The sequence below is a fragment of the Phocoena phocoena genome, chromosome 18, assembly GCF_963924675.1.
Source record: "Phocoena phocoena chromosome 18, mPhoPho1.1, whole genome shotgun sequence".
Classification (NCBI taxonomy): Eukaryota; Metazoa; Chordata; class Mammalia; order Artiodactyla; family Phocoenidae; genus Phocoena; species Phocoena phocoena.
Genome location: NC_089236.1, coordinates 20,128,879 through 20,142,551, shown reverse-complemented (window position 1 = coordinate 20,142,551; position 13,673 = coordinate 20,128,879).

Genomic DNA, 13,673 nt, shown 5'->3' with positions numbered 1-13,673 from the left:
GTGAGGTGGATGGACCTAGAGTCTGTCATATAGAGTGAAGTAAGTCAGAAAGAGAAAAGCAAGTATCGTATGCTAACACATATATATGGAATCTAAAAAAAAAGTTCTGATGAACATAGGGGCAGGACAGGAATAAAGACGTAGATGTAGAGAATGGACTTGAGGACATGGGGAGGGGGAATTGTAAGATGGGATGAAGTGAGAGAGTTGCACTGACACATATACACTACCAAATGTAAAATAGATAGCAAGTGGGAAGCAGCTGCATAGCACAGGGAGATCAGCTCGGTGCTTTGTGACCACCTAGCGGGGTGGGATAGGGAGAGGGGGAGGGAGACGTAAGAGGGAGGGGATATGGGGATATATGTATACATATAGCTGATTCACTTTGTTATACAGCAGAAACTAACACAACCTTGTAAAGCAATATACTCCAATAAAGATGTTTAAAAAAAAAGGCTAAGAAAAAAAGTATTTGATTCCCATAGGGTCTATAATCAGTTAAAGTATAAACTACAGAGTAGTTTTCACATATGTGTAGTAGATGCGTATCTTTAATTACCTCTCTACTCCTGGATGCTCAAATATTTATTTGCATTATGTTTGATGTATATAGAGAACATGAAATGTTTTTTCTAATGTTCTAAGTGTCTCATTTTGAAATGTTGAAGTTACTGCGTTGAGGCAGATTCTGATATAATTTCTATTGGTATCTTTGGGATAAGTTCTCTTCCCTATGAGTAAGAAGTGGGGTCTCTCAAAATGAGGGTGATACTCCTGACATCACCCATCTGCGGAAGGCAAATCATTAGAACTTGGAAGGCACACGTGAAAAGGTAGAAGAGGGAATTTATCACTGTCTTCATTCTTATTCCCTTGGATTTTTCAGCATCGAGGTATGCTTGTGGGTATTCCTGGCATACAGGGAAATACATGGCCCATGGCATGTGAAGGCAGACAGTGAGATGACTTAGAAGAGCCCTTTCTGGAAATGAACATGATATATCTTGTATTTAAACCATATCGTTCATTGGTTCTCAACTCAGGCTGCACTTAGTGTCATCTGGGGAACTCTTAAAAAACAAACTGATGTCCAGGGAATTCCCTGGCAGTCCAGTGGTTAGGACTTGGCACTTTCACTGCTGGTTCAGTTGAACCGGGTTCAATTCCTGGTTGGGGAACTAAGGTCCCGCAAGCCAAGTGGCAAAACAAAACAAAAATACTGATGTCTGGCACGGGCCCCAGAGTTTCTGAGTTAATTGGTTTGTTGTCAGGTCTGGGTGTTAGGAATTGTAAAAGCTCCCCAGGTGATTCTGTTGTGCCACCAAGTTTGCCAATGATTATCATAAACCAACTGAATCAGAATCTCGAGAGATTATCAAGTTCAGTGATTCTTGAACTTGTCCTCACAAAAGAATCACATCAACGTTCCTTGAAACAAGGATTCCTGGGCTCTAGCCCCAGATATTCTGACTCAGTAAATCTGGGGCGGGGAGCCCATGAATTTGCGTTTGTAACAGACACCCAGGTGATGCGGATGCAGCTCCACTGTTTGAGTAGCCCTGATGTAGTTTTACGTTACTCCTAGGGCTCACTTTTAATTGTTCCCAAATTTTAACTAAAATCTTGTGTAAATGTTTCAGTATTAACTCAGTTTTGCTTGAGGATATAAGAAAAGGGTCCTATGTTGTGACCGAGGCCAGAATATTAAACAGGAGTGGCAGTCCTCCTTGAAGCAGCTGTAAGTAATCAGAAGGTAAATCTCTGGGCGAACGGGATGGTTATAAGGTCCAGGCGTCAGGCTTCTCTCTTCCACCTCACATTCTTTTCCATTATCAATGGAGCATCTGAGGTTTGATATTTTGTAAGAGATGAGATGATGTTACCTTGGAGTAAGCAGTAAGACTTATTAAGACTACAGATAAAAGTGACTGCATTTTAAAGAAAACACATTTGAACTTATAACTCAAAGAGTTTTGCTCCTTCTAAATATTCACCTTGGGAGGGCAACCACATATTTGAATGACGGTGCAAATGCACCCAAATCTTTTGTTCTTTTTCGAAGATGATTTTTGAACTTAGCTGACAGACTTTGGAATATCTTTATGATATCATCAGTAGCAACTTTTCTTGAGAATATGTTTTTTAATTAATTTATTTTTGCCTGTGTTGGGTCTTCGTTTCTGTGCGAGGGCTTTCTCTAGTTGCGGCAAGCAGGGGCTACTCTTTTTTTTTTTTTCTTTCTGCGGTACACGGGCCTCTCACTGTTGTGGCCTCTCCCGTTGCGGAGCACAGGCTCTGGACACGCAGGCTCAGCGGCCATGGCTCACGGGCGCAGCCGATCCGCGGCATGTGGGATCTTCCCAGACCAGGGCTCGAACCCATGTCCCCTGCATTGGCAGGCAGGTTGTCAACCACTGCGCCACCAGGGAAGCCCTTGAAAATATTTTTAATAAATAAATTTTAAACATACAGGAAAGTAGAGAGACTAGTACGAGTTTCCATATACTCAACATCAAGTTATGTTATCGGGATTTTCCCATATTGCTTTATCTATAGCTTTTTCCTTTTTTTCCCCCTTTCTGAAGTGTTAGGAGGAAAATATCAGATATCATGTCATTTTACACCTTCATGCTTCAGTGTACATCTCTAAAAGGGATATCCTTAATATAACTACAGTGCCATTATCTTAATAAAATATTAATTCCTTAGTATCATAGAATACCATTGTTTCAAAGGTGTCTCTTTTTAATTTTCCTTCAAGTCAGAATCCAAACAAGATCTATGCATTGGATATTACGTTTCCTAAGACTTTTTTTCATCTATATTGACTCCATTCCTATTTTTCATTTTCATGACATTTTGATTGGTTGCAACACCTGGTCAGTGACTTGTCAGCAGAAACCTCTAGAAGATTCTAATTTTAGAATAGTTTTATTTGCTTAATCGTGGTGTCGTGTAATGTTTTTCTGTCATGTAATGTTTTTCTATCTCCTTTTTTTTTTTTTTTAATTAACATTAGCTTTAGACACTTGATTTGGTTCTGGCTCAACGTTTTTGGCAAGACACTTCACTAGATGGATGCTGTATGCTCCCTATTGCATCACATCAGAAGACAGTGATGCCTAGTTGTTTTAATCCTGAAATCCTGATCCCTCCTTTGTGAAGAGCCCCATTAACCCATGGTTTAATGCTTTCTTTCCATTGATGTTTGGCTTGACTCAATTATTTCACTTAGGGACTGCAAAATAGTGATTTTTAACAGCTTTCCATCATTAATTAAGACTATTTAGTTATCCTGAAATACAGTTCATGTAGCTTAGGGCAGAATGACTGTTTAATTCTTTCCTCTTAATTTCTAATCGCCAGCTTTCAGAATAAGGAATTGTTGACCCAGTTCTTCCAAAGGTATTCAATGAGTTCTGGGTCTTTCCCTGTATCTCATTTAACATTAGCATTACTAATTCATGGATTTTAAAATATTCATTGTTTTCCAACCAGTTGTACTCATTCTTTTTGATAGAAACTCTTTCTAATTAGCTCTGGGCTAATTAGCCCAGTTGTCTTTGATATAGTCTAACTGGCACAAAATGTCCCAATAAATGTCGCAAACACTTGACAGGTGTTTGCCAGAAAACTTTGTTGCATATGATGAAAAACTGAGCTTGGTGACATCAGTTTTGTTTAAAGTAAGTAAGGAAACAGCAAACCCATATGTAAGCATAAAGTAAAAATAACAAAAAGTTTTTGTGGTTGGTAAGCTTATCTTAGAGGTAGATCAAAAGGGCAACAATGGATTTAAAAAAAAATTTTGTAGAATTTGAGACCCATACCTTTTAATTATACTATTTTGGTGAAGGGATGTCTGTATGGGTTGTAAAATATATATATATATACACACTATATATATATATATATACACACACACACACACACACACATATGTGTATATATATATCCTAGTGACTCTGGTAGGACAGTTTCAACTATTAGTCCTTTCTTTTCCCCCAACTATTAGTCCTTTGCATTAAATTTCTTTTATTATATTTTTAAGTTCTAAAATTTCAGATTTTTATCCATTTATTTATTTGCTGAGAGTATATTTTCACTTGTTTCAAGGATGTTTACAATTGCTTGCTGGAGCATTTTTATAATAGCTGCTTTAAAGTCTTTGTCAGGTAGTTCTAACATCCATCTCATCTCAGTGTTGATGTCTGTGGGTTGTCTTTCCCATGTGACATGGGGTTGGAGGATTTTCTGGTTCTTCGTATGCCCAATAATTTTGGATTAAATCTGACACATTTTGAATATCAGGTTGTGAGATTCTGGGTCTTGTTAAATCCTATGGTGAATGTTGATATTTTTGTTTTAGCAGCCTGATTAGGTTCAGGTTGAAAGTTTAAAACGACCTTCAGTGCACTGTAGTTCCGATGTTAACTCAGTTTTCAAAACCTTTGCGGCGTTATCTGAATGTGTACATGTATTACATGTGTGCATCAGCCAGTGGCCAGTCTGGGATCTGGGTGGTGGTCATTTAGTTCAGTTCTCAAAATCTTTCATTTTCTGATTAAGATCTTATCCATATGTACACAGGTCAGGGGGTATCCTAGGAATCGATAAACAACTTTGTGAGGTCACTTTCATAAGCTTCTTCACCACTACAATCTCTTCAGTACTTTCCAGCTTCCTGGGGAATCTCCTTTTTCAGTCTTTTTGCCAGAAATATGGGGCTTTAGTTATCCTGGTCTACCATGGATGTCCATAGCTGCATTCTCATATGGGGACAAATGGTGGGGATTCCAAACAGAGGGGAGAAAATGGCAAACTCACCACTGGTCTGGTACTACTTTGAATTGTAGTCTGTACCCCAATCTACCTGTCATTACTTTACAGAGTTTCCCAACAGTTTGCTCGTGCGTTCTGTCCAGGCTTTAAAACTGAATTCAGTGGAAGAGACAGTGAGAAGTGTGTTTACTTCATCTTACCCAGAACCAGCACAAAAGCAACCATAAACAATACACAAATGAACGGTATGACTGTGTTACAATAAGACTTTATTTTAAAATGGGTGTCTGGCCTGCAGACCATAGTTTGCCAATCTGTTTTAGATAATGAATGCAATGCTTACCGAGTGAAGGATGTTTAGTAGGGATGTGGAACGGTAGTAGGAAGTGTAAAAAGTTTTATCATTTCACTATCAAAATCTCGCATGGGTGCTGAGAACTCTCAAGAGTACCAGCTATTTTATTTTGATTGATTTAAAAACTCTGCTCCCATTTACTAGGCATTTAAGTGCTAAGGGCTTACTTCTTGAATTGTAGGCTAGGTTGCAGTCTTACACTCTTCATGACCTCATTACTTGGCTTTGTTCTTTTGAGCTATTTGGTGTTCTTGGCTGAGATTTAATTACCTATGTCTTTGCTCAGTGTTGATTTTTGATGGGGTTAGGGTGGGACAGTTAATGGGCTCATTATCTGAGCTGGATGCATAAGCATTCTTGAGTGGTGCCATCTCTGCAGGTGTCATCCAGGAGAATGACAAGCAAGGATAATACTTCCATAGCGCAAGACTGACATTTCTAACTAACTCATGTAGACATATCAGCACAGTATTTACTATTTACCATAGTAAAGACTGTTGATATTAGTCCTGGTTAATCAGAAGCATTCTTTCACATTTGTCTCCAGGCCACACAAGTCAGTTAGACGTATATTTTGACCAAAGAAACTCAGCCACTGTTCAAGTGTGGAAGCAAATGTGTATGAGGGTCTACTTGGGTTGCCTCTCAGGCCTAAGCATTATCCCAGTAACTCCATTTTTCACCATGGGAACACAAAGAAACAGTTTTGTAAGATCCCAAGAACCAAGGAGAATTGGCAGAGCTGTACTGTCTTGATTTCAAGAGGAGATCTGTCAGGATAACGGTAATTTTCAATTTTATATTCTAGACTAAAGCCTGGTCAATCTTGTGCAAAGCGGGCATCCCTAAAAGTTCTGAGACGTCCACCTGCCTAAGATTTCACATCCTAGTGGAAGCTGATAGGAGACTGTATTCAGGGGTTCTCATGGATGTGTCCAATGGACCTCTCCTTTAACCCTACTTTCAGCAACTCTCATTTGAGGAGCAGTGGGCTTTGCCATCCTCTCCTCTTTGAGGAGCTGATAATGAGGAGAACAAAAAGGATAGAAAGGAAGGAAAGAAGAGTAAGAGAGGAAATTATCAAACCAAAATTTCTTGTAAAAAGAATAGCTTAATACTTTCATACAAAAGTATATCATTTAGGGCTTCCCTGGTGGCGCAGTGGTTGAGAGTCCGCCTGCTGATGCAGGGTACATGGGTTCGTGCCCCGCCCCGGGAGGATCCCACATGCCGCGGAGCAGCTGGGCCCGTGAGCCATGGCCGCTGAGCCTGCGCGTCCATAGCCTGTGCTCCGCAACGGGGGAGGCCACAACAGTGAGAGGCCCGCGTACCGCAAAAAAAAAAAAAAAAAAAAGTATATCATTTAATCTCCACAACCACTCAGTAGAATGTGTGGGCTTGGAGGAGTCCTGGTGGGACTCAGTGATGGTCCTCAGTGCTCTTGACCCTCCAGAGGGCTGAAGCAGTTCCCTGATCTTCTGGCAGAAGCTCTAGGCTTAGTAAATGGATTTTCTTCCCATATAGTCTAGGTGCCTTTTAAACAGCTGGGTTTTTTTTTTGCTATATCCCAGGTGCTCAAGCCCCTCAGTTATATCCCTTCCCACTGCAGGTTGGAGTAGGTTTCCCATCGATACCATGTCTGTCTTTTCTACCTGTTGCTATGTGGTCCCTCTATGTGCAGTAGCTGTCCAGTCAGTCCTCAGGTCTTCAGGAGGAGTTGCTCTGTATGTAGGTACAGATTCAGTCTGTCAAAATGGGAGGAGGTGAGCTCAGGGTCTTCCTATGCTGGCATCTTGCCCTTCCCCCTGGTTTATTTTTTTAATTTATTATATTATTATAGAAGCTTTCATGGATATATAAGAGGGAGATTAAATTCTGGAAGAAACGACATGTCTGCTGTGGAATTCATCTACCTACCCTGTACTTTGTGATATTCTGTCCTTCGTGAAAACTTAACATCCTTGGGACTTCCCTGGCCGTCCAGTAGTTAAGACTCCATGCTTCCACTGCTGGGGGCGTGGGTTCGATCCCTGGTCGGAAACGAAGATCCCACATGCCACCTGGCATGGCCAAAAAGAAAAAAAAAAAAACTTAACATCCTTTATTAATGTAACTCATGTAAAGGAGATAGAAAAGAGGTAAAGTTTTTGTTAGAGATGCCTAATATATTGAGATAGGTCATAATTCAACAATCCCTAGTGGTGCATTGTGGGAGTGAAGCCCCTACTGCAGGTGTTCAGTTTTACTGTTAGAAAGGTTTTCCTCCTCAGTGAAATGAGATGAAGAGTACTGCTGTGTGATGAAGGTTAGTTACCTACCCAAAAGGTATCTTAGAAGAGACAATTAAGGAAAGGAAGCAAGAACATACATGTCTTCTGAAGATGGTATGAAGAGAGGCAGAACATGTATAAGAACTTAAATTTGAGACTTGGAATTTTGGTTAGGACAAATTCTGGGTACTTTTATTTGAAAGGTCATATTTACATTCTGGGGTGGTACAAAATAAATTGATTTGATTACCCTAATTTAGCTGTCACTCCTACAGAGATTCATATTTTCAGGGATCAAATGGCCTAACTTTTAAAGCTAAAATTTTCTTAAGGTTCTAAGGCCCTTCTCACCTGGTACTGAGGTGTAGCAGAGACAGTTGTTCAGCTGATAGAACATTGATAGAACATCAACTTTGGGGCATTGCCTTTGGGTCTAAACTTTACTTCCTCCCCTTAGGATGTTACTCACTGTTAAGACGCGCTGTGACTTCAGTAATAGTGTTTTGGAGTAAAACGAAACATTAAATATGTGTACAGATTTTTAGAATTAAAACAGCTACAAAAATAGTAAAACAGTGAAATATGATATTTGATTACATTTCATGCCTGTGTGGCCCAGTTACATACAAGTGAAGGGATGTTCAGGATTTTAAGTATCTTTCTCAACATTGTATAACTAGTTAGGCAATAGTTGTTTGAACCCATGTGTGTTTACTCTTTCCACTGACTAGTTCCAAATGGCAGTGCATGCCAGAATCATTTGGGGGAGCTTTTAAAATATGAACATACCTGGCTCTAGTAAATTTCCAGTAAATCTGAGTGTCTGAGGGTATGTTCCAGCACATGTGCTTTAAAGTATCTTCCCCGATAATTCTTTTTTTTTTTTAAGTAATTTTTAACAATAAATTTATTTTCGGCTGCCCTGGGTCTTCATTGCTGCGCATGCACTTTCTCTAGTTGCAGCAAGTGGGGGATGCTCTTCCTTGTGGTGAGCTGGCTTCTCATTGTGGTGGCTTCTCTAGTCGCAGAGCACAGGCTCTAGGCACGCGGGCTTCAGTAGTTGTCGCACGCAGACTCAGTAGTTGTGGCTCACGGGCTCTAGAGCGCAGGCTCACTAGTTGTGGTGCATGGGCTTAGTGGCTCCACGGCATGTGGGATCTTCCTGGACCAGGGCTCGAACCCGTGTCCCCTGCGTTGGCAGGCAGATTCTTAACCACTGCGCCACCAGGGAAGTCCCGGGAAGTCCCTCAGATAATTCTGATACACAGCCCCATGTAAGAACCCTGCTAATCCAAGCTGAATGCTAGGTAGAGAGTCTTGAATGACATTTACAGTCACTCAAGCAATAAACTTCGAGAACAAATGCTTTTTGCTTTTAGCAAGCAAACATCTACATATTTTGTGGACTTAGTAGTTAACAGTTGGATTTTTTTTTTTTTGTGGTACACGGGGCTCTCATTGTTGTGGCCTCTCCCGTTGCAGAGCACAGGCTCTGGACGCACAGGCTCAGCGGCCATGGCTCACGGGCCCAGTTGCTCTGCGGCATGTGGGATCTTCCCGGACCGGGGCACGAACCCGTGTCCCCTGCATCGGCAGGCGGACTCTCAACCACTGTGCCACCAGGGAAGCCCAACAGTTGGATTTTTATGTAGAAGAATTCTGTTTGAAACATACTTGGAAATCTATTTAAAAGTATAGAACCTACTATTAGGATAGTGTTTGTTTTGATTTTCTGAAAAAAGCGCAAATCATTGCCTGTTTTAGGAGTTGGCTTTTCTTCAGGATCCATTTCCAGATTCTAATAATTCCTAAATTTCCTGCAAGGATTATTGGCTTTTATTAGCTTTCTTTTCATAATTCCTATAAATTAATGTTTCCTACAAGTAAACATTTACTCCATTATTATTCTTCAAATTTGATTAGAACAACAATAAAAATAATCACAGTATAATCCAGAAGGTTGTTATGGCCTATTGACTATAATCTTGGATTTCTGCTGTATTTTATCTATTTATTTACAACTTTATTGGAGTATAATTGCTTTACAATGGTGTGTTAGTTTCTGCTTTATAACAAAGTGAATCAGCTATATATATGTATAAATATATCCCCATATCTCCTCCCTCTTGCATCTCCCTCCCACCCTCCCTATCCCACCACTCTAGGTGGACACAAAGCACTGAGCTGATCTCCCTGTGCTATGCGGCTGCTTCCCACTAGCTACCTATTTTATATTTGGTAGTGCATATATGTCTATGCCACTCTCTCACTTCGTCCCAGCTTACCCTTCCCCCTCCCCGTGTCCTCAAGTCCATTCTCTACATCTGAGTCTCTATTCCTGTTCTGCCCCTAGGTTCTTCAGAACCTATTTTTTTGTTCTCTTAAGATTCCATATATATGTTAGCATACAGTATTTGTTTTACTCTTTCTGACTTACTTCACTCTGTATGACAATCCCTAGGTCCATTCACCTCACTACAGATAACTCAGTTTAGTTTCTTCTTATGGCTGAGTAATATTCCATTGTATATATGTGCCACATCTTCTTTACCCATTTGTCTGTTGATGGACACTTAGGTTGCTTCCATGTCCTGGCTATTGTAAAGAGAGCTGCAATGAACATTTTGGTACATGTCTCTTTTTGAATTATGGTTTTCTCAGGGTATATGCCCAGTAGTGGGATTGCTGGGTCATATGGTAGTTCTATTTTTAGTTTTTTAAGGACCCTCCATACTGTTCTCCATAGTGGCTGTATCAATTTACATTCCCACCAACAGTGCAAGAGTGTTCCCTTTTCTCCACACCCTCTCCAGCATTTATTGTTTGTAGATTTTTTGATGATGGCCATTCTGACCCGTGTGAGATGATATCTCATTGTAGTTTTGATTTGCATTTCTCTAATGATTAATGATGTTGAGCATTCTTTCATGTGTGTGTTGGCAGTCTGTACATCTTCTTTGGAGAAATGTCTATTTAGGTCTTCTGCCCATTTTAGGACTGGGTTGTTTGTCTTATTGATATTGAGCTGCATGAGCTGCTTGTAAATTTTGGAGATTAATCCTTTGTCAGTTGCTTCATGTGCAAATATTTTCTCCCCTTCTGAGGGTTGTCTTTTGGTCTTGTTTATGGTTTCCTTTGCTGTGCAGAAGCTTTGAAGTTTCATTAGGTCCCATTTGTTTATTTTTGTTTTTATTTCCATTTCTTTAGGAGGTGGGTCTTGCTGTGATTTATGTCATAGAGTGTTCCACCTATGTTTTTCTCTAAGAGTTTGATAGTGTCTGGCCTTACATTTAGGTCTTTAATCCATTTTGAGTTTATTTTTGTGTATGGTGTTAGGGAGTGTTCTAATTGCATTCTTCTATATATAGCTGGTTCAGTTTTCCCAGCACCAATTATTGAAGAGGCTGTCTTTCCTCCACTGTGTATTCTTGCCTCCTTTCTCAAAAAGAAGGTGACCGTATGTGTGTGGGTTTATCTCTGGGCTTTCTATCCTGTTCCATTGATCTATATTTCTATTTTTGTGCCAGTACCATATTGTTTTGATTAATGTAGCTTTGTAGTATAGTCTGAAATCAGGGAGTCTGATTCCTCCAGCTCTGTTTTCTTCCCTCAAGATTGCTTTGGCTCTTTGGGGTCTTTTGTGTTCTCTATACGAATTTTAAGATTTTTTGTTCTAGTTCTGTGAAAAATGCCATTGGTAATTTGATAGGGATTGCATTGGGTAATATAGTCATTTTCACAATATTGATTCTTCCAATCCAATAACATGGTATATCTCTCCATCTGATGGTATCTTTAATTTCTTTCATCAGTGTCTTATAGTTTTCTGCATACAGGTCTTTTGTCTCCCTAGGTAGGTTTACTCATAGGTATTTTATTCTTTTTGTTTCAATGGTAAATGAGAGTGTTTCCTTAATTTCTCTTTCAGATTTTTCATCATTAGTGTATAGGAATGCAAGAGATTTCTGTGCATTAATTTTATATCCTGCAACTTTACCAATTTCATTGATGAGCTCTAGTAGTTTTCTGGTGGCATGTTTAGGATTCTCTATGTATAGTATTATGTTATCTGCAAACAGTGACAGTTTTACTAGTTTTACTTCTTCTTTTCCAATTTGTATTCCTTTCATTTCTTTTTCTTCTCTGATTGCCATGGCTAGGACTTCCAAAACTATGTTGAATAATAGTGGTGAGAGTGGACATCCTTGTCTTGTTCCTGATCTTAGAGGAAATGCTTTCAGTTTTTCACCATTGAGAATGATGTTTGCTGTGGGTTTGTCGTATATGGCCTTTATTATGTTGAGGTAGGTTCCTTCTAAGTCCACTTTCTGGAGAGCTTTTTTATCATAAATGGGTGTTGAATTTTGTCAAAAGCTTTTTCTGCGTCTATTGAGATGATCATATGGTTTTTATTCTTCAATTTGTTAATATGGTGTATGGCACTGATTGGTTTGCATATATAGAAGAATCCTTGCATCCCTGAGATAAATCCCGCTTGATCATGGTGTATGATCCTTTTAATGTGTTGTTGGATTCTGTTTGCTAGTATTTTGTTGAGGATTTTTGCGTCTATGTTCATTGGTGATATTGGCCTGTAGTTTTCTTTTTTCGTGATATTTTTGTCTGGTTTTGGTATCAGGGTGATGGTGGCCTTGTAGAATGAGTTTGAGAGTGTTCCTTCCTCTGCTCTATTTTGGAAGAGTTTGAGAAGAATAGGTGTTAGCTCTTCACTAAATGTTTGATAGAATTCGCCTGTGAAGCCATCTGGTCCTGGGCTTTTGTTGCTAGGAAAATTTTTAATCGGAATCTCAATTTCAGTGCTTGTGATTGGTCTGTTTATATTTTCCATTTCTTCCTGGTTTAGTCTTGGAAGGTTGTACTATTCTAAGAATTTGTCCATTTCTTCCAGGTTGCCCATTTTATTGGCATATAGTTGCTTGAAGTATTCTCTCATGATCCTTTGTATTTCTGCAGTGCAGATGTTACTTCTTTTTCTTTTCTAATTCTACTGATTTTAGCCTTCTCCCTTTTTTTCTTGATGAGTCTGGCTAATGGTTTATCAATTTTGTTTATCTTCTCAAAGAACCAGCTTTTAATTTTATTGATCTTTGCACTTCTTGCCTTCATTTTTTTTCATTTATATCTGATCTGATCTTTATGATTTCTTTCCTTCTGCTAATTTTGGGGGTTTTTGTTCTTCTTTCTCTAATTGCTTTAGGTGTAAGTTTAGGTTGTTTGAGACGTTTCTTGTTTCTTGAGGTAGGATTGTATTGCTCTAAAATTGCCTCTTAGAACTGCTTTTGCTGCATCCCACAGGTTTTGGGTCATCGTGTTTTCATCGTCATTTGTTTCTACATATTTTTTTTTATTTCCTCTTTGATTTCTTCAGTGATCTCTTGGTTATTTAGTAGCATATTGTTTAGCCTCCATGTGTTTGTACTTTTTACAGATTTCTTTCCTGTAGTGATATCTAGTCTCATAGCTCTGTGGTTGGAAAAGATACTTGATATGATTTCAGTTTTCTTAAATTTACCAAGGCTTGATTTGTGACCCAAGATGTGATCTATCCTGGTGAATGTTCCATGAGCACTTGAGAAGAAAGTGTATTCTGTTGTTTTTGGATGGAATGTCCTATAAATATCAATTAAGTCCATCTTGTTTAATGTATCATTTAAAGCTTGTGTTTCCTTATTTGGATTTTTGTTTCCTTATTATTTGGATGATCTGTCCATTGGTATAAGTGGGGTGTTAAATTCCCCTACTGTGATTGTGTTACTGTTAATTTCTCCTTTTATGGCTGTTAGCATTTGCCTTATGTATTGAGGTGCTCCTGTGTTGGGTGTATAAATATTTACAATTGTTATATCTTCTTCTTCTTGGATTGACCCCTTGATCATTATGTAGTTTCCTTTTTTGTCTCTTGTAATAGTCTTTATTTTAAAGTCTGTTTTGTCTGATATGAGAATTGCTACTCCAGCTTTCTTTTGATTTCCATTTGCATTGAATATCTTTTTCCATCCCCTCACTTTCAGTCTGTGTGTCCATAGGTCTGAAGTGGGTCTCTTATGGACAGAATATATAGAGGTGTTGTTTTTGTATCCATTCAGCCTGTCTTTGTCTTTTGGTTGGAGCATTTAATTCATTTACACTTAAGGTAATTATTGATATGTGTGTTCCTATTACCATTTTCTGAATTGTTTTGTTTGTTTTTGTAGGTCTTTTCCTTCTTTTGCATCTCCTTCCTAGAGAACTTCCTTTAGTAT